This window comes from Calliopsis andreniformis, unplaced genomic scaffold (assembly GCF_051401765.1).
Source record: "Calliopsis andreniformis isolate RMS-2024a unplaced genomic scaffold, iyCalAndr_principal scaffold0022, whole genome shotgun sequence".
Taxonomy (NCBI): Eukaryota; Metazoa; Arthropoda; class Insecta; order Hymenoptera; family Andrenidae; genus Calliopsis; species Calliopsis andreniformis.
In genome coordinates this window covers 10,781,007-10,803,180 of record NW_027480432.1, presented here as the reverse complement: position 1 = coordinate 10,803,180, position 22,174 = coordinate 10,781,007, and the positions used below count along the sequence as shown (strand labels likewise).

The 22,174-nt window shown below is 32.8% G+C and overlaps 1 protein-coding gene across 1 annotated transcript in view; it reads right to left on the bottom strand.

The window, feature by feature from the left end:
* LOC143186909 (dual 3',5'-cyclic-AMP and -GMP phosphodiesterase 11) overlaps window positions 1-21,728 on the bottom strand; it is a 175,835-nt gene extending 154,107 nt beyond the window's left edge. The window contains exon 1 of the mRNA XM_076390764.1: window positions 21,552-21,728. The gene's annotated coding sequence lies outside the window, so the exon portion shown is untranslated. The remainder of the gene's footprint in view (window positions 1-21,551) is intronic.
* Between the last annotated feature and the right edge of the window lie 446 nt (window positions 21,729-22,174).

Genomic DNA, 22,174 nt, shown 5'->3' with positions numbered 1-22,174 from the left:
TATTATATGCATAAATAAATACGATGCATAATATGAAAAATGATAATGAAAAAAACTAAATTGTACTAAAATATATTTTTTTGAAATGTACTGTTATCTTGTTCTCAATAAATTTTTGTCTTTGGATAATCTTTTTGAACTATAAATTATACCTGCCTACCTCAAAATTTTATGTATTTCGTATAATTGAAGAGGTATACCAAAGAATAATTTATGTAATTTTATTAATGTGGTATAAAACTACAAATCAACCCCCTTGTGTCAATCCCCAAGTCGCGCTAAAATAAAATTAACGATGTGCGCCCTGAAAACATGTATCAATAGAGTGGACGTCGATCTTATCTCGATTATTAATGCGATTATTGCGTCCTTATTGTGCTGTTATATTATCATATGTATTTGTGCATGTATCTTGTAAGTACAAATTAATATGAATGCTTTTTGATATCAAAAAATAAATTAATTAAAAAGAATTTAAAGCTTCTAGTTTCAGTGTCAAAGCAACACTTGTCGTTTGATTAAAAATCAATCCTTTTCATTGTAACTCTCCAAAAACTGAAGCATGTCAAAACGTAATACTGGAGCACACATGTAACCGCTGTAAAGGAACAGAAAAACGAGTTTTGTGAAAGTGTATGTCTCATTTTGTAAAATTTTGAAAAGACGTTTACAAATAAATATTTTACACTTCGATATTAATGTTAAGATATTATAAACAGCCATTTTTTTCTGAAATGCCGCAATGAAATTTGTTTTCGAACGAAATTCAAAATGTTTGAAAAGGTTGTTGAATTTCATTACATTTTTAAAAATTGCCTATCCCTTTCTAAAAGTATTCTACGATTATCCAGTCAATTCTCCAGAATTACCGAATTTTGAAATATTCTTTAAATTTCTCACAAGTATAATTATTTTTAACAAGCCTGGTTACTGAAACTGAATTCAAGCTTCTAAAAAACGAATCGCTTAATCAATTAATTTTGACGATTTAACAAGTCAATTTGCTAAAGTGAAATTAAGGAAAAAAATCTTTTAATTAAACTTAATTTTATGTACACTTGAATAGCACGTTTTTATTTTTATTTATATCACTCGCAAATTCTTACAAAATCCTCCCAAGAAGTATAGAATATTCTAGTATAGTATCATCAGCCTTACTTTACCCTTCCTCCTCCCCCCAAGAAGTCTTATCAAAAAAGCTTCTAATCATAGGATTCATACAATCTTAATCGTCCCTGTACAGAGAATCGTTATATAAAAAGCTGAAGAAATCTTCAATTAAATGCTTCTATCTATTAAACCTGATCGATATCGGAGTACCAACTAACTTCTCTTCAAAAACGACCGTTCATTAATCACTATTCTATAGCTGTAAATCGCGAGAGATAATGTGTAAACAATTGTAATTTATGAACGAGGAACACAACAAATTTGCCCTCCCTCTCTCTGTGCTACGCCATTATGCTACGCCTATCCTGTCCACATACCTACTGTCCATAGTGACTAATGTTGCATCTGGAAAAATGTGGATCCACATGGTTAGAGTAGACACAATTGTCTGATTTCACACGCACTTTCAGATGTAGCATTTTATTGGCCAAACTATTAATAACTACTAACTGAATCGACGTGTCACCTATGTAGGGAAAATTACCACCATGTCAAAATGTGTCCCAAGTGCAGTCTTATCAGCTCTGTACAGTATAGGATCATCATTGGAGACATTTTTGAAGGAAAAATGCTTAGTTTTTAGATATAAGCTAATTTGTATCGCGTAAAGCACTGACTCAGGCCGCGTGAAGAATGATTAAAACTATACTTCGTTCACTGGGAGAACGCAGTTGTCGGTTGACGAGTTTTCGTACCCTTTGCGCAGTTCACGCCTACGCTCATTAGTTATTGGCTCTGTCACTCCCGAGCACATCCCTACCCATGAACCCCTTGTTGGGCCCTTGGAGGTCCTACCATTTCTAAAGAAAGTCACTTCTTCAAGTGTTAGCGCATAAACGGTGTGAAAGAAATTTTGAGCAAGCAAACGATATTCTTTTAGATTTTAGTTTTCTCCGAAAGTATTAATGCGGCTCTGTTAGCAAATAAAAATCTTCTTGAATATCGTCTCTGTCAACCGAAAACGTACTGGTACTAGTCAGAATTCTTACTGCGTTGCAATACCATAAACGACCCTAGATTTCCCGTGTCATAAACTACCTGGTCGCATCGAACATTTTGTAGGAAATCCAGGAAACAGTTCTACCGTTGCTGTTTCTTTATAATCAAATAAGCTGTGGATTCTTATACATTGATATCTCAATAAATATTGTTTCTTAATAGATAGAAACATTTGTTTCATTTGGACACTAGGTATACAGAGTAGAAAGAAGCAAGGCGTGTCTTTTTAGGCTCTTGAATCCTTCACCAATCTCAGTGGAAAAGTCAGTCGGGGCAATGGAAGCCATCTGCGTGAAACGACTGCGTTCTCTCAGTGAACGCAGTATAGAGACAGTTTTGGAGGATAGATTCTAGGTAGACACAAAAAACGAAAAAGATTTAAATACATATACGCCTGGAAACAGTTTTTCAGTTATACAATGAAGACACGTATATGAACCTCCATTATCCTCATATTCTAATATCCGACCACTTTATTATTCGGATATTATCGTTTCATATCGATGTTTACATATAATATAATACACATTTTCCTGTGTTCGGCCAATGAAACCTTAATCTCCAATCTATGAAGATGAAATCTATAATCTCAGGCATTCAAAAACAGAAACGTAATAATGAAAACTACATGTTTATGCAACATAACAACTAAAAAGATATGGGATCCTTAAACAGCGAAATAAATTATCGATTTTATTTACTATTAATTTTTACTTAAGCAAATGAAGTTTAATATAAAAGAAAGTGATTGCTATATTATCTGGCTACTTTTGTGCTTACATTAGTTCGAACACTAGAGTCTCTATTATACTTACTTTTAGTTGTATTACAAAGTTTTGAATTGTATAGAAGAACTTAGATAATTCTATCTAAAAAAATAAGTTGAAAATATAGAATAAAATTGATTGATACCGCGCTTTGTTTTTAAAATAAATGACCTGGAAGGTCAGGTGAGTACCCTTGAACTAAAGTACAGCTTCCAGCGCTTGAAAGACACGTACAAGGAAACGCTTCTAGTTTATAATAGATACAGTCAGTAGTCAGACTACGAGTATTCCCTTAACATCGTATACTTCTCAAGCTCCTGAGACTTACTTCCGTACACTCGTATTCGAACAAAATTGAAGCTCAATTTCAAAACAAGGCGCGATATCAAAAAATTTTATTCTATATTTTGAATTCATCTTTTTATGTAGACTTACCATTCCCAAACTAATATTATTTTTTCTGGGATACCCTACATACGAAACACCTTGTCGGTGTTATTGTTCTCAAATTCTCTCTTTTTTTTTTTTGCAATTTACATTGCGATTTGTACTCGATTTTTGGATTAAAATTAATTAATATTAATAGCTTTTCAATTATATCTACTTCCACTATCTCTGTTATTTTAATTCTAAAATGTTGCTATTTTTATCGACCCAATATTAATATCTCATTTCTATCAAAAATTATCTTAATTTAGGGAAGAACATAAACAAAGTACTGTTAATATCTAGATATGTCTCTAATTACTTAAAGAAGACCCACTATTAGACGTTTAGCAGAGATAATTGTTTAAAATATCCGAGAAAAATCAGTTTGCTCCTACATGTTTAAATTTGACATTTTAAGAATATCTCAAAAAAGTTTCGTGATAAAATTCAGAGAATTAACGAAGTTCTACAATTTTGGACAAAACGATGCACATAATCCAGCAACTTATACAGAAGATTTAAATGCGTTTTTCTCAGGTCTATATTTTTCAATACAGTGACCCTAATAATTAGGATTACGTTCAACTAATCGACTTCAAATATTGTGTGTAGGTTCATTATAAAATTCCGCACGTAGCAACTACAACTTTTTTCGATATAATTCCTCCTTTTGAATTATGAAGAAAGAAAGTTGATTTTTCTTCCGAAATATCACATGACACTACTTTACTTTTTACTTTTTAAATTTTTGGAAACCCTCTTGGGTATCAGATAGCTATTAACATATTTTCATTTTCTCTCTTCAAATATAATCTACAGGCGTTCTCTGAGCAACCATCCAGGAAAAGGAGCGCCAGGAAGCCTGTATACCTTTTAATAATATACATTTTCAACCTACATCTTTTTCAGAGTTGTTTAAATTCTTTCAAACAGCGAGAATAAAGTAAAGACGAAAGAAAATACGTCAAACCATAAAATTGTAATAAAATGAAGATAGTGCATGTATTCTACGTGTTATCTTCCCTTAGGATAATACCATTACGTTGCCTACTACATCTTAAAGTTTTCATACCTGCTAACAGATACTATATACCTGGCTACGTAACTTGAAATCGTCAGCCATCACCAAACATACAGATTCTGCAGTTACATGTTTACTGGCTAGTTTCTTATTCATTCTAAGTCCCAACCATAAAACTATTGAAAGTGAAATATGTAGTGATGGATTATCTGCCATCGTTTTCACTTCAAGATGCATCATCGTTACGTAAAACAATGCTTGCAAAACATAAGAATATTTTCTCAAAGAAATTTCAAGAGAATCTTGAATATCAAATGTGAAGACACAGGTAATATTGAAGATATAAAATGTAGCAAACGTGTGCAGTTTTCTGTAAATGCACTTTGTAGCACACGCTTTAGTAGCAACGAGTGGATATAGAATTTTATAAGCACTTACGATGGCAAACAAAGGAAAGCTTTAAAGGTTAGGGAAACCGAAAGACACCGTGAGTTTACATAAAGAAATTATGAAACATGTTTCCTATACGAAAGAAGGACATATTCCAGAAAAGATTAACGTTACCAGTATGATGTAATATCTATTATAAAATTTATTAACCCTCAACTACGGACACCCAATTTTAAGATGCTAAGACATTGGTTAAAACCTATGGATATTAAATATTTATACAATTAATATGATAATAATTAGAATGTAGAGACAAAGTATAATATATTGTATACGCAACTTTTATTATAAACTTTTCGATATTTAAATGAGAGTATTAAAAAGTGTATTGCGTGGACTACATTAAACTTCGTGCCAATAGTTAACCTTTAAGTGTTAACCTTTAACACTTAGATACATGACAAAAACAAATTTTAAACTTGCTTTTATCTGAACATGCATTTTTATACATTTTGACAAGAAGATGTTTATAGCATAGTTTTTTAGAGAAATACATAAAGATTAAACTTCACTATGTTTAAAACTATTTATACCTTTAAAAATACACTAATGTAAATGATATGAGTCACATGAAGTATGTAGTTATGTAGTCTTACTATCTGTTGCCAAAGTTTGTATTTTTTACCGCTGCTATACATACATTAGATAGAAAGAGTAACAGACTTCAGATTGGATATTAAAATATATGTATATAGCAGTACATAAAATATGAACGTGGAATACTTTTCCAGAACTACAATGTTCTTATGCTGTAAAGAAACTCTTTCCTATACAAATTCTCCATAACTTGAAATTAATAAAGTAGATGGATTTTGCTTTCATAAACTTCCGTCTTGACTAGACGCAAAGTAGATATAATCGAAATTGCAGAGACTTAACCTACATACTTCCTCATATTATACAAATTATGAATCGATGTGTAGTTTCCAAACCCTCTTTGGTCGTAGTTCAGACACAATTTGACATGGCAAAGAATTCAATTTCTATATATTTAACTGAGTTTCAGTAACAGAAGTATGCTATGTTACTTTTAAATAACGTTTAAAAAACATGGACAGAAACTGAGTGATTCAAGACGATAAGTCTTGAGGCTGTAGGTCGGAATACATAAATAATAACTATCAATAAAAATTATTTGTGTCCGTATAAAATTCTATATGACGAATTAGAAAATCAATTTTACCATTAAATTTTTGAGTGCTTACTATTCTTCAATAATGCATTTTACGACATGAGTTTGTATGAGCTTTTTACATTTACTTGGTCTTATTAACACGCAGTATAAGATTGGTCTCGATCTTTTTAGGCACCCTATACATACGTATGTATTTGCAAACCCATCAACTATCAGTAAATTTCATTTACTGAAGTGAGCCGCTAAAATGTCATACTGATAAAGACTATAAACGAAAAAGTAGAGAAAAGTGACGGTACGATGAATAATGTATTTTAAAATGTAGCTTAAAGTAAATACTCAAAATAATCTATATAGTGAATTTTTAAAAAAATAATTGGTTTTGTGCATGAGGTATCGAGTTTCTAACAAAGAACTCAAAATTTGTTGAAATGGCTTCAAAAATTCGTTAAATGTTATTTACCAACCCTACATAGCTTTATTATTTTACAATAATAGATGCAATTATGCAGATAAATTTTTCAATTTTTAAGAAACTGACTATTATTCATCTGTTTTGGTGATAAAAATAAAACTTACACAAAAAAGGGACTCGATCTCAGTTTGGCATCTGAGCAGCTCAAGTATGTACCGACATCTGTAGCGTTTACCGATAAGATTCAATTAAAAATTATAACATGACGTTGCTAAACGATATATGGATTTCCCGCAAGAAGCAGAACGCAAAGATAATCAGGTACGACAGGAAACTCGATAATTAATGTGCAGAGATGACTCACCGATCGATCTCCGAAGGAAAGCGCACCTTGGCGTACACCAATTTTACCACCGACGAACGTCTGCGATCCTTGATCGAAATGAGGAACGAATGCAGTTAATGTATTCATTTATACCGCGCATTGGAGGCGAATTTCCTGTGTGACAAACAGACCACCGTTTCCGGCGGGGAAGGTAAGTCGTATTTAGAAGTGGATGTGGCTTTCGCAGATGTTTTCGACCTGTCTATACGCGCGGTTTTACGGAACTTCTGACCCGAATCCATCCGATAACGCCGCAGCACACCGTGATAACGATACGCGTCCTATCCAGTATTATCTAAAGTGCTTTTGCAGGTAGATCGTTGCACTGGTTGACTCACCTACGCCGCCAATGTTTAGGTATTACTGAGACTGTTGCCAGATATTAATCCCTCAAGCGGTTATGTCGTATATGCATGTACCTGCATACATCGTGGTCAAAGTCACTTTGTAGAGGGAATGAGAGTGTGCAGGGTATTCGATAACAGCTGTTAGAAACTTTGAGGGGTGATTCTGCATACTAAAATAAGATGAAAATTGTGTTTAAGGCTTTATTTGAGTTATTATTTGTGAAAAATGAGAATTGTGTTTGACATAAGTCTTATTCTACTGTCAGCATGCATTGGCCAGGTCAGATGTAATATCAGTAGAATGGATCCTCCAGCCAGGCATATTTCACGTGTCTTTTATACGTTTTCCCGACAACTAATATCTTGGAAACGAAACCTCAAACACAAATTACTTGAACAAGTAATAGTTCCTTGAACAAATACGGTTCTGATAAATCAGGTCAATTCAGGTGTGTTAAATTATTTATTAAAATAAGATTTTCATCTGTTAAAAAAGCTTGCAATACTTTTTGTTTCTATTGGTATATGTATACATTGTATAACAATAAAATATACATACATTTTATTGGCTCATTCAAGCTTTTTCATTCGAGAAATATCTCAACAAATAGTAGAAGTTAATTGAAAATACTCTATATGTTTCAATTATTCTTAATATAATTAATATAATTAATAATTATAATTATAATAATTATGTATTATACTTATGTATTATACTACAATATAATTATAATTATAATTAATTAAGAATTTGACTATGTTACAAATTTGACTTCGTTTTCCCTTTTCGTTTAATCATATATCAAAGCAATTTCGGAAACAAAAAATTAACTTTACATAAAACAAGTTTAACTGGTAACTCTCTAATCTGTGATGACAGTACTTACAATGTTAAGAGCATTTTCAGTTCAACCGATCACCCTATATACTTCGTCTTACGTAACATAATATGCAAGCGTTTGATTTATAATTGACTTTTTTTACTACACACATGTATAATGACGGCCATTTAACACGTTTAATGTTCAGTCATTTAATGACAACCTTCAGGATGCTTCGTTCTAATTTATGCTACTTTGTTCTCCCCCTGTCTGCCATATCACAGTACAGGAAACACAGTGGAGAAAGTTGTTTACACTTGTAAGTACAGTTTGAACAGAAGCATTTTAGAGCTTTCGAAGCTGCACGATGCCATTAAAAAAGATAAAAGTGATCTTCCATTGTCAGATGTGACTAAATGGTTACGTTGACAACGCAAAAAGGTTATGCTGACCAAAAGGAGACCCCTTAAGGCAAACTTGAACACAAATACACTGAAGTATTAACTAACACAGTTGTAGAATCACATGGAAAGATTAAAATGCAACACCCAGTAGCTATCGAATACTTAAGATAAAAGTAACTCGAAAATACATGTAATCATGTAAAAAAATGCAGTAAAAATGAACACTTTGATTCCGCATGTATGTATTACTAACAGAAAAATAACTACATTTATAAAAATTTAGTTAAATATTTCAAGTTAAAAATACAGGTCACGAATTATTGAAAGTCATACGTCGAAGGAAATTATCTACAAGAAGTATAAATATGTACTTACAAACTTCAAGAAATCGTGTCTTACCATTTGCATTTCTTTCACTTGTATGTACATTGCATGACATAGCTTTACTCTTTTTCTGATTCAGTTTAATCTGGTTCAATTATGTCAATACTTGAAAATCGCTTTCATTACCTTTGAAGAATTATATAATAATTGCACAAATTTTATTCACATGTAAGTATTTAGATTAAAATTTTAGTGAATTACTAAATTTCCACTAGTAAATTAATAGAAAATTTTTATTATAATTATATGTATATATATATATACATAACCAAATATTTCAGTATAAAATACAAAATTTCATATACATATAAGTATATATTGAAATTTTTTGCTATAATACGATTATATACAATATGTATATACGTTTAATGAACTATTATAAGTTAAATACAAACTTGAATACAAAAATTTTGTAAGTAGATAGATTATATTATTATTCAAAAATGTAATGAAATAATTACGCACGAGTACGAAGAAATTCATGAATGTTAAATTTATGTGAAACGAATGTTTCATAAAATACTTATACATACATATGTATATTGTATACATGTACAGTGTTCACCCATTGGACAGAGTTACATTTTTACAACTATTAAGTACAAGTAGAATACAATGACATAGATACGTCAAAGTTAACTGGCGTTATATGTTCTTTATTTCTACATTACTATTATGCATTCTTGTGCATAATGTACTTGCAAAGTGCAACTGCATTCTTGCAGTTCAATTCTTCAAGTGCAAATATATGTATCATAAACTTTTATATCATAAACTTTTTTATCTATACATCTCGTTTATCTGATTCCTCCCCTAATTATAACATGTATGTATGTATTGTATGATATATACATATATTATGTTTGTATGTGTATATTATGTATAGATATATGATTGTGTTATATATACTATTTATGTGTCTGTGAAAAATTATAGAACATGAAAAAACGTAGAAAACGTTCTTTAACAAATTCAAAACATTTAATATATTTTTATGTTGTAATACATTTTTGTATTTTAATTTAATTAATTTATTTAATTTCTTTGTCAGAAACGTACTCAAGTGGAGGTACTTCGAATTTTATTTCAGAAAATATTCGAGCTTTTGCCTGTGCAAGAGTAATCCCTATAAAATCATTGATTTATTATCCAATGACATTATGTTTTATGGCACAGTTTAAATGCTGCAGAATTTCTGCAATTAATTTCGCTCATTTTACTTTTCAAGTAATCCTTGTCTGTGTTTCAACTTTTCTATCTTACTGACAACATTTCTTTAATGATATTCATAAATAAAAATTTCTCTTTGAATTATTAATTTTCGCAACGATTTTTAAAACTCATAACCGTATATTTCTCTCAAAACATTTTAAAACTTGTAAAAGTTCATTGCATTGCAATTGCATAAAATAAGATTTATTAAATTTACTTTTTACAATTCTTTATGGAGATAAATTTTTAGTCCATTAATTAACGAGTTCTCGATTACATATTTGAGTTTAATATACAGCTATTTAAACCTGCTAAAAATTTTCATTTTTAGAAGCACAATCGAATATACCTAGTACTCTCCTAAATTCATCATTATATATCCAAAAAACTGGTAAATATAGGTACGTATAGTGATGATGATGTAATGCAAGTGTAGGTATGTAAAGTTGATAATTGCACAACAATGCAAAACAATTTTTATAATTGGAAACGAAAGCATTAAATATCTAGATAAATATCATACATACATTACCGATCAAAAGCTTAGAATCGTTTTGTAAATTAAGAATAATAGATTACTGAATTAAATATATATATAATTCAAGTGTATTAGATGCAAACAATAAACAATTGCATGAACTTTTTCCACTGTACTAAAATACAGAACATCGTAAACATTATTGAACGTACTATGTACCTTTAAATCATAAATACTTTGCTGTATGTTACAACGTTAATAAGTATTAGCAAGGGGTTCCAAACTTTTGGCCTACAGTACAGTCACTGTCAGATGCATCTTATATTTTCTTTACTAAAATAGTCAGCTCCTCCTTGTTCCCTAGAAGCCATTATTTCCGATTATAACACATACTTCAGATTACAGGGTACCAAAATATTCATAGACGCCACTGGTTTTTTGCCAAACACGCGCTACTGCCGCAAGTGTCAGGTTTCCTGTTTGGTAAGCATCGCGCGTGCGCACACGTATTAGAAATTTCACGGTGGTATCGTAAATCAAATCGTCCGACTTTCGTTTCTGACGGCTTTGTGGCCATCGCGGCTAAGTTAACGACGTCACTGCTTAACGATTTGTCGAATCTTTGACAAATCATGGTAAATTTATCTCTCTTTATTATTTTATGTATTTCTCGTTTATTTTACAGATAGAAAATTTGGGCCAGAAGAGACTCGACCTAAAACTGAATTCTTATTTCTTCCTTTGATATAAGGCACAAGGTAAAACTGAAAAACAAACCAACCCGAAATAGCTTCGTGGAAAGGTGATTGATCGGTTAAACAATATTTCAGTGCCCGTCGTTTCAAATACCGTTGCTTTATCGTTATCAAACATTATTTTATCGTCTTGACAGCGGATATATAGGGTGTCCTATAATTTCTTCTACATACAAACTTGGCCAGCGTGCTTTGTGAGTAAAAATAAGATTGAAACGTCATGTAAGAGAAAAGTTTATAAATGGTTTACTAAGAAGTTAATGCAATAATATAAAACGTGATGTTTGCACAGTATCTATACTTTCATTTTCAAATTTCACCTGTTTTTATTGATGTGACCTTCTGTTTTAGAGTGTCTCAAAAATTAAAATTTGAAGATGCAATCAGATGAACTAGGTCAGGAGACTGGTCCCCTTCGACCAATTCATTGTTGGAAATAGTGTTCATTAAGCCAATTTTTTACCTGACATACATAATGTGCTGACCATCCACGTAGCCAAGCAAATCAACAGTGTACCAACAAATAATATGAACATTATGTATCTCATCTCACCCTTATTGCTCTAGGAATACTAATACTATCATATTCTTCACGTTTCATGATCATAACTTCTTCGTAACTTGTTAATAAAATATCTATCAACTTTTTGTTATATAAATTTCTGTGGTTATCAGGCAAAATGATTTAAGACAAATGTTTTTCTTTTCGAAATATTGGCATTTAAAGTTTTCAATTTCAATACTGTCTCAAGGTCTTGAGTCTTCTTGAATCCTTATTTTTGAACGAAAAAGTTCTTTTAATGTCCTTTCTTTATGAAAATATAAATTCTACATTATAGATCTCAAGACCGTAACTCGAATTTTTTGAAAATGTGACATACTTATGTCATTTTACCTTGCAGACACAGATCTTACGAGAGAATTTTACGAAGTGTACACCCAGTTCTTTGTTCAATTTTTATTTAGATGTAAGGGAGAACAAACAAAGTACTTTTACAAAGTAGGAAGGAGCACATTTGCCTTGTTTTCGGGAAATTAATTATTGAAAGTGTGAAAATTTCTGTAGGGGTGTATAATGTAATGGCATCCACGATTTTCAACGTTTCCAATGACTTAACAAGAGAAATTAATATATAAAATTAATTGATATTTTATCACTAATAAATTGCAATAATTTAGATTCCCGAAACATTCTTCTTTATTCAAAAAAAATGTGTCATATTAATCTTTTTTAGTGGAATCATATATTTTGTATTGCATCTGGTTGTTCCTTACAAGAAAGTGTAAAACTATTTTCCCGAAAAGCGAGTAGATTAATTAAAAAAGTTATTTTCATTTCAATTTCAAATAATTAATTCCCCAAAAACGGGGAAAAAAGTTTCTACTTTGTGAAAGTGTTTTATTTGTTTTTCCCTACGTCTCAAAAAAATTGAACAACTCGGTGCATACATCATAAAGTTTCCTTGTTAGTCTTGCATTCATTCATAGAATTCATTAGCAAAATTTGTACAGAACACTCCGTATATGATACATATTGCTACTGTATCAAGTTTCAATGTTCTTTTTCTTCACCATAGACAAAGCCAATAAGCTAGATTTTCAATACCAACAATTTTAGTAGTCCATTTAATGTAAAAATGAATACAACTGATATCAGGATCATGTGAACGCGGGTTTCATGTTCAGAGTGTAATTCTGTATGGTTCATCGCTCGATTAATTTTCCCACCGACGAATTTCATGGCTACTGCTCGAGAAAGTTCACGTGGGTGGTATGAAGGTACGTTCATACTTGAATTCATGATTGGATTACCAAGTGATATCGTGAATTATCACTGTCGCGATGTAATATAAATTCCGGTAGCAAATGTTGTTATTAAGGCAGAATGGCTTCCTCAATCCCTCGTACATGGTAACTAGAAAACTTTAATTTTCTAATCAGTTACCAATATTAATTCATATTCTGTAAATAAGGGTCATTTTTGCCTAGACTGGTTCCAAAAGCGAGGTAAATGTTCTAACAACTGATGGTATCTCAATTTCTTAACACTAATGCTAGCTTTATTCAATTTTAGCTTTAAATTCTAATATATATACCTAATAGAAAACAAAAAATAATACATATATTCAGATGTCAGAACACAATTGAAAAATCGAGACGTTTATATTATAAGTATTAGGTTGTTCACTTATTGAAGTGATGTTCACTTGTACTTCACTTGATGTTCACTTATAGGTTTTTTGAAAACTTATGACTAAAAAATGTTCATTTCGTCCAACTAAAAAATATCTTTTATTACAGATCTTTATGTAAAACGTTTAGAAAAGTTATACATGGAGACAACATTTATAAAGCTTTGCAAGTCCGAGAGGTTGCTAGGAAATGGAACTCGTATATTTAAAACTGTATAAAAGTTAAACCGTAAAACATACAACAAAATGTATTCAGACTGTTTTGCTCTATTTTTGCCTCTTAATTTATCCACAAATTTACGAAATTCGCCGATTGTTAGCTTAGAATATAAGTATGTTGACTTTAAGGCATTGTTATTACAAAACGAAGATAGATCAGACATTTTATGTTTAATCTATTATATTTATATTATTATATGATCTATACTTGATTTATTATATTTAACATTTTATTTCATTCGAGCTCCCTTACCACCCTTTATAATATTACCATATATACTGTTTACACCCTGTATAATATTATATGAAAAAGTTGTATCTTCTGTTTTCAACTCCTTATATTTACCTAAATGCGTTTTTAATAAGATATTACATACATGCAATACTTCCAATGAGTAATGTAATGAGAAAATCTAATACAGATTTTGAAAAAGGGTCTCCAAAATTATTTTAAAGCTCCGTTATTTTTTACTAAAAGCAAAATAATCGATTTTTTTGGTGCCATTTTACCATACTCACTCCTAATTACCAGATGAGTAAAATGGAGTTAATTTGCTAATGGTATTTTCTGTAAAAGCATGAAATTATTATCTGGTAAAAAACATCTGTCACATAACTTATGTATACTTAAATGACGGGAGTCCACAGGAAACGTGTCATTCATATATGTACATATGTATGACGCAGCACGCGATAGGTTAAAACAACACAAACCCATAAAAAGGCAGTAAGTATGGACTTAATACTATAAAAGTAGTCGTTTCAGAAACAGTAAACGATTCGTTGACCCAAAATGACTAAAATCAGATTGCACGAAACGAAAGAAATTTTTCGTTTACGTTTATAGGCGTTGTGTTACATAATCGATCACTATTTTGTATATTAAAAGGTTTAATATAAATTGAATTATTCGGGCATTATATATTTCCATTTTTTAAATAATCCATATTTTACGATACATTCGTATAAAATATGCTTCAAAACCAATATTTATGTTTAATACTTTTTACTTTTTAAATACTTGCATTTTTATCGTAACATTTTCTGATAAATTTGGATACTTCCTAAATTACTACTTTCGTCACTTCAGTTTCATTTAAATTTATACAGAGTTAAGATATGCAAGTAAAAGGCTCTTGTGCTTATTTCCAGAAATTTAAAATACGAAGTTATTAACAGTCATCAAAAGCAAAAATAACAAAATGTTTTCAGTTTTGTCTTTCTTCTACTCATAGTTTTCTATTCGTTGTTTCTCTAACCTTGTAAAGTGTCTCAAATCTGAAGAATTTGAAGATAATTTACAAACTGAAGTATAATTTTTATGAAAATTAACTAACAACTTCATATTTTTCAATTACTTTACTGGAAACAATGAAAAGTGAATTTTAAATGAAATCAGTCATAAGTACATTATAATTTTAAATATATCATTTTTATATCTTTTTGTATGCTGTATTAATTTCTTCCAAAATGTACCAGAAACAGAAAAGTCTATGGAACAATTTTTAAGAATCTATTCTATATTCCGTGTACGTGATCAAACTCGTGAAAAATTGATACACTGTCCGAAGAAAACAATAACCCACTTCAGAAACCTGCTTATCACAAACATAATTACCTTACAACTAATCTAAAGATAACGATAATACTGTAATACACAGCAATATGTGCTTGTTACGTTACATTATAAAAAATACAATTTCGAATAAGATGAGAGTGAAAAGATTCCACCTGAATCGTTAGAGGACTCGAGAATGCAAACGTACACACTGGAATGCCGCCTGTGCAGAGAATTACGGGCGTTAGAACGATAAAGTTATTCTTTGAATGATTTAGACGGTACTCGTGATAAGAAACCGAACGGCGACAGCCTGGAAAGAACCGTTCATATTGTGCAAACAGCGAATCGACGGTCGTTTACAGTGAGAAAATAATCGTCCAGATACACAATGCACGTTGCATGTAACCTTGCACTTGTAACAATGGTGCACGTACACCAGAAAAACTCGCTCTTCGCCGTCACATCGGCACGTTTCAGGTAGCAGTGGCTACAACTATTTCTATCTTGTAAATTCTCCTTTTAGATATTTGTTAACCACAAGAAGATGTAACAATGTTTGTTACAGTAACTTAGGTTCGATGTGTTCGAGGTTATTGGTAGTAGTGAATAAAACTCATTTATAGGAATAACATAATCAGTCATTTTCAAATCACTATTTAAAGTTGTGGAAATTAATTCAGAGTTTAGTTGTTACCCGAACGAAATGATTTTGTAATCAAAAAAATTATATTTTAGAAAAGTCATTGTATTAAATGGGGATGTTATAGTGAGGATATCTCCGAAGTCAACTCTGTGCTGACAGTTTAGTTTGGTTACATTAAAAATACACGTGACAGTATGTAACAAGTAAATTTGTTTGCTTTAAGCAATTTCCAGAATCTCGTAGTAAATACAAAGTAAATTCATACTTTAGAATTTAAAAGTGTTTACGCTTCGCATTGAAATTCAATGAACACGTGGTTGATCGTTATCGTACGATTTGCAAAATAAGAAGTTCTAATTAAGTGCATGCTGTGTAATTTCTTACGGTCTGTACTTTCAGGAAATTATTCAGAAGAAAATTGTACAACGCAATTATACATTATTTACCATCCACTTCTGTAATTAATGTTCATACAAGCGCAATTTTATAAGGCAAAGAAAAAGTTTAAGATGAAGATAGAAAAGCGTTGAGGTTTCAGTGATTTTCATAAGCTTCAAATACTAGCAAATCTGCAAGTGGAAGCGTTGTTATATTTAGAAGAGGTATATTTTAAAGCGCACACCTTTAGGGGAGATATACCTATTTCATAGCGAACTAATAACAGATATGCTAGAAATTTGAGGGAAATCGCTAGGGTTCCAAAGAAGTTTCTCGCTCCGAGGTTCTGGGGTAAATACTGTAAGAATCATCGCACTTCTCTTACCAAAAGACATTGTTTTTCCCATTCTATGATTAAATCCTTCAAAACAATATTCTTATTCTTTAAGAATATGGTGTCGAATCGTTTGGGAATCACCAAACACTTCCTCTTCCTCTAAACAATTAACCATACGTCACTCGATATCTAAAAGACTCAACGTGGTCACCAGCCATCGCCAGTCAATATGACTGTATAGTCTCAGTCACTTCCACTCGAGTTTAACATAAATCCATAAAAAATAAATCGTTGCTAATAACTAGTAAGATACATGAATCCTAACATTTACCCTGGAACCTTGGAATAAAAAGATCTTGAAAATCGTGGTGATTTCTTTCAAATTACTAGCATTAGACGTGGAATCCTGACGTGCGAAACTATGAGACTTAAACACTATATCACTTAACTTTGAGAGCAAGTGATGCCACGTTCCTACGTGTTAGATATAAATGTTCCATTTTTTATTTTTATTTTACGTGATTTATTACTGTATATATATGTATAGACAAACATATGCTTGGACGCACACGACTGATAATTTTATGAGTCTAACTAAAGGCTTACAGACTGAACAGTCCTTTTTCTATTTAATGATCAAGAAAGTAATCGATATATAAAATTTATTAAGCCTGTAATCGACCTTTAGACCAATGAAATTGTCGGCCATGTGTGTCTAGGTTTTTAGTATGGGAAATAGCAGATACCGTGTGTCAAGCTACTATTGGAAAATTCAGGAACAAAATTACATCCAGGAATAATGTCCAGAATTCATTAATTCGGGGATTAGCCATGATGCACGAATATGATACAGTATAATAAGGTCGAGGAACTAAGCTAAGCATGTGCCACATCAACGATTGAAACTCGCAACCCATATGCCACGTGGGAAGTTCACCCTTGCACCTGGAAAAAGTCTGCGAGGACGTACATAGTTTTTGTATCTGAGAAAAAACTGCACCATCAGACACTTCGAGCTCTCTAGCATATGTATTAATGAATTAGCTATGTCTTACGCACGATCTGCTCGCACAAAGCTGACGTCTTTGAAGCAAATACGCGCGGTGTTTACACCGTCAGAATTAGTGGAGTTAATCATGAATACTATTATGGATCCCAATCTACGTCAAGCGATCTTAGGCACCAGATACGAGGCGATATTCGAGTTGCTCATAAGCATCGCAGGAAATAAGAAGCTTGATGATAAGGAGAAGACGGATGTAAGACGAGAATATAAAATTCTAGCGGGGAAGAATGTTTTAGCGAATGCAGAGATGCAAATAATCACTAACACGAATGGGACAGGTTGCAACGATGTGTTCAAGGGGTGTCGGAGAATGGAACAGATCCACGTTGTTACGTGACCGACAACCTGGATAACAACACGCGACATACGTTGGAGGAGCTTCTAAAGCGATAGGAACATGTAATAGCGACAAGCGCTAAATTATGGTATGTAAGTACTGGCCAGATGAAGATAGTTATTAAGGAAGCTTAAGTGGTGAGTTGCTATTACTACAATTATCTTGTATTAGGAGAGAAAGGGTACACAAAATAATTACCGATTTGATAATTAATGACGTGAAAGTATCTCTCCATTTGTGACCCTAATGATCCTTGCAAAAGAAAGAAGAGTGGTTAAGATCGCATGTATGTAAGCTACCAGACATCAAACAAAGTAACTGTAAAATGTCGTTATTTTCCAAGTTTTCCCAAATACCAGTCTCAGGAGATTCGATAGCAAAGAAAGCTTTGTTTCGAATGAAAATAGACTTGGATTGTTACGTCTTTATCGCGATGAGAATGGTCACATGGGTTATGATAAGACATTCGATCGGATAGCTCAGAAATATTAGTTTCCAAGAATGCGAGTATTCATAAAGGAATACATAGACCATTATATTCCATACATTGTTTTCAAGCGACACATCGGACCTAAACAGAGTTATTCGCATTCAATTCCGAAAAAATGATATTATTTGAAACGGTACATTTTTATTGTACAAGATCTTTTGAATTTTCTAAAGATGATTCTTAACATATTTTATTAATAGCTTATGTTTTCGCAAAATATGTACAATTCATTTCATTGATAACTGTAACAGCTTGCTCACACGGTACGGTTTCTTAAACAATTCAGAAAAATGTAGAATGGCTCAACAGGTTGGAAAATTAGAACATAATTATACAAAAATCAACTAGGTTTTCACCCCATTCTATTCATTATTTTGACTGCTGCAACGAACAAATAATACAACACTTGCGGAGGTGGAGCTACCGGATATACGTAAATAAAAAGGCAAACCTGAATCATGATAGGGACATAGCTGCTAAAAAGTTAGTCAACAACATTGTTTATCAAGAAACTAAATTTAATAAAAAACATCGAGAGGATCTTCTTTAAAAAGACGATACCACTTTTCTAAGATCGATTGATGGTAGACGATAAAAATTATATAATAAATATGGACAATGGATCCTTTACTACGACGGAACTTTTAACGAATTATGTATTGTTATGACATTGTAGATAAATCCAGTAAACAGTAGACGGTGCCCAGACCGATGAAGAATGAGCGGGCGACTGTAACATGAGTGACGAGAACGCAATGGCTGCCTTGTGTTGGCGTATATTATTATATTATACTACATCTTTTTTTATATTACGATACTAGTTCTTGTTTTTTTTTTATATATCATATTTGTTATTAGTTCGTATTTAATTACTTTTGTTATTAATTTGTATTTTGCGCTTAGTTTCTATAATTTTCAACTCCTTAGTGACTAATTACGTTTATCTGTCCTTTGAGTATTTTTTTAAGTAATGCTAAGTGCCTGCTTAGAATAAATAAATTATTTTCTTACAAAACAATGGTGCTGAGTATTGCACATGAGTGTTGTTTGTAGCAGTTCTATTTAGTACGTTATAAACAAGCATATTTGATAGTTAAGGCAATGAAGCGAAGGTAATGTATAAGTCGAAGTTGAGTTTTTAAGAGCTAAACTGATCGATTTCACTTTTTACAAAAATTTCATTTTTATCGTAAAAGCACGTAACTAATGGTCAATGTTTTAAAAACTGAAAAATTTACCTGCATAATTATGTTTACTGTCATGAAATAATAAAATTATGTATGGTTGGTAAATAACATTTATTATATCTTCGAAGTCATTCTGGCAGATTTCAAGATCTAAGTCACGAATTCAATATTTTAGGAACAAAACCAATTATCTCTGAAACAATTTACTATAGTAGATAACTCTAATTCTTTACTTCAAGGTAAATCTTAGAATAAATTGTTTCTCGTATCGTCACTTTCCTCTGCTTTCTGTTTTATGGAGTTAATCAGTTTGGCATCTGGGTGGCTCATATATTCAATAAAACGCAGGAAAACAAGATGCTTAGGAAGGGTAGTATAAATATGCCCATTATATGACATGGCCATAAAAAGACATCCATAAAATATTCTGTATCAGAAGGTGGCATGCGGGACGATTATGGGCTCTGTAAAACACGATTCAATGGGTCATGTACCAGAGAATTACGCTCAAGAATTTTAGAATTTAAGCATAACTAGTAACTGTGACGAGATACCGTGAAGAGGTAAGTACAGAGTTGTGGAGATCACGACGCCGAGGAGCATTATAGTATAAGGTATCTGTGGCGATAATCGCTGTTGTAATTACCTAATTGCGTTTAGCGTAACGCTGTTGTCTTAGTATGAATGATTTTATTCGCTGAATAAATCTGAATTTGATTTTCTGGTTGTCGTAATTAAATATCGAAGACTACCAATGTGTAAAGCAAGTCAGATTGACCCTGATAGTGATGGCTTATTTTCGATGGATTTATAACAGGGTCTTAGAACGTGAGTGGCTTAAAAAGGAAGTAAGTGAGACTGAACAGTTCTGCCGGCAGGTGATGGCTGGTAACCACGTTGGGTCTTCCGGCTATCGAGTGTCGTAGAATTGATTGTTTACAAGAAAGGGGAGTGTTTGGTGATAACAAGTGACTCGAGACCATTACTAAAGAATAAAAATAGTGTTCCTAAAGGATTTAGCTACGGAGTGGTGAAAATAATGCCTTTTGTGGCGAACCTCGCAGCCTTTCTTTCAGATCCTCAGAATGAGAAAGTTCTTGTAGAAATTTCCTTCGAATTTCTAACAGATACTAATATATGTATATGATACTATATATGTATAACATGCAAGTGGTAAACGTGTGTCTCTAAAAGTAGCCATCACTTTCCCATGAACACCTTTCAAGCAAGAAAAATTTCAGATTCAACAAAACTTGTTCTCTCTAAGGAAACATCCAATATTTCCTCGTAGAATGAGCTAGACAACCTTCACCGTTCTTTTTAAACGATGTAGTGAAAATAGTTTGCAACAAGAACACGAAAGCGTACGCGGAATGTGATTATACCGACGAAACCAGTAGAAATAAAAACAAACTGGCTCCTTGGAGATAGCGTTACTCTCCACGCTCTCGATGTAACACCAAGCCACGTGCATTGCGAGAAATATGCAAGAGGAGGTGAAACTTTATAAGTAATTTTTCAAAAACACCTATTCTCAGCGTTACATTACACGGCCACCTGCCCTATCGTAGTCCCCAGAGATTCAGGATTATCACGGCCTACTCCAATCGATTGGACGTCCGTAAAACATCGTGTAAAGCGATTAAAAGATACGGCTGTTCAACGTACAGATATAAATAGCAGCACTGAAATCACTTTGCAAACGATTAAACATTATTTCTAGCGTATCTCGCAGAGAGGCAAAAATTGCGAAGAATTGGAGTTAACGGTTGTTCCGAGTTACTCGCGAGCGCAAGATCGGCTCGAGGCATCCTCTGTAGTAACGACATCCCCCGCTTAAAACGCTTTTAATACGACACCGCGTGAACTGGAGGTTCCAGGGAAGCGCGAAAAAGCGGGCTCGCGATTCGAATACGAACAAATAAACAGGAGTCGCCGGTAACGAAACAGTTGCATAGGATCGACGTACCTTTTGGAGAAACGAAAACGAGGAAAGCGACAAGGAGGCTGCTCCTCGCCGATAGGGTTCCGCGGCTGGAAGACCGGATCGACTTTCACGATCAACGCGGAATCCTTTCCTCCTCGGCTCCTTGGCGGTTTTTCTCGCGTCGAAGGTGTCCGAGTTAGGTCGACCATGCACCACGCGCACGGGTTCGTCCTCGCGGTTCCACGAACTTTGAAATTCAAGAGGCGCCAGTTCTCACGCGGCGAAAAGGTGATTGAACAAATCGAACGAGAACGCATCGACGCCAATCACGGCGAAACGACACAATCCCGCAGTGAGCTGCCGGCTGACTGACGAGCCGTATCGCGCCTATAGCCAGCACTGAAGCTGCGACACCTGGCGCCTCGAACTTCCAAACACTCCTAATTCCGAGCATGTCTTCCAACTTCCGAACGAAATACTTGCCGAGGGTCATCAAAATGCCGTAATTTTCTGGGGATGTGTTGAACTGCGGAATAAGTTGGAGCTTCTTTACTTAGATGCCTCTCGAGAGTCACGTGACGAAAGAAAGTATACATAAAATGCACATAGAATGACCTAAACTAATTTGAAAATCATATTTTTTAAATTTCGATGCCATGAGCGAT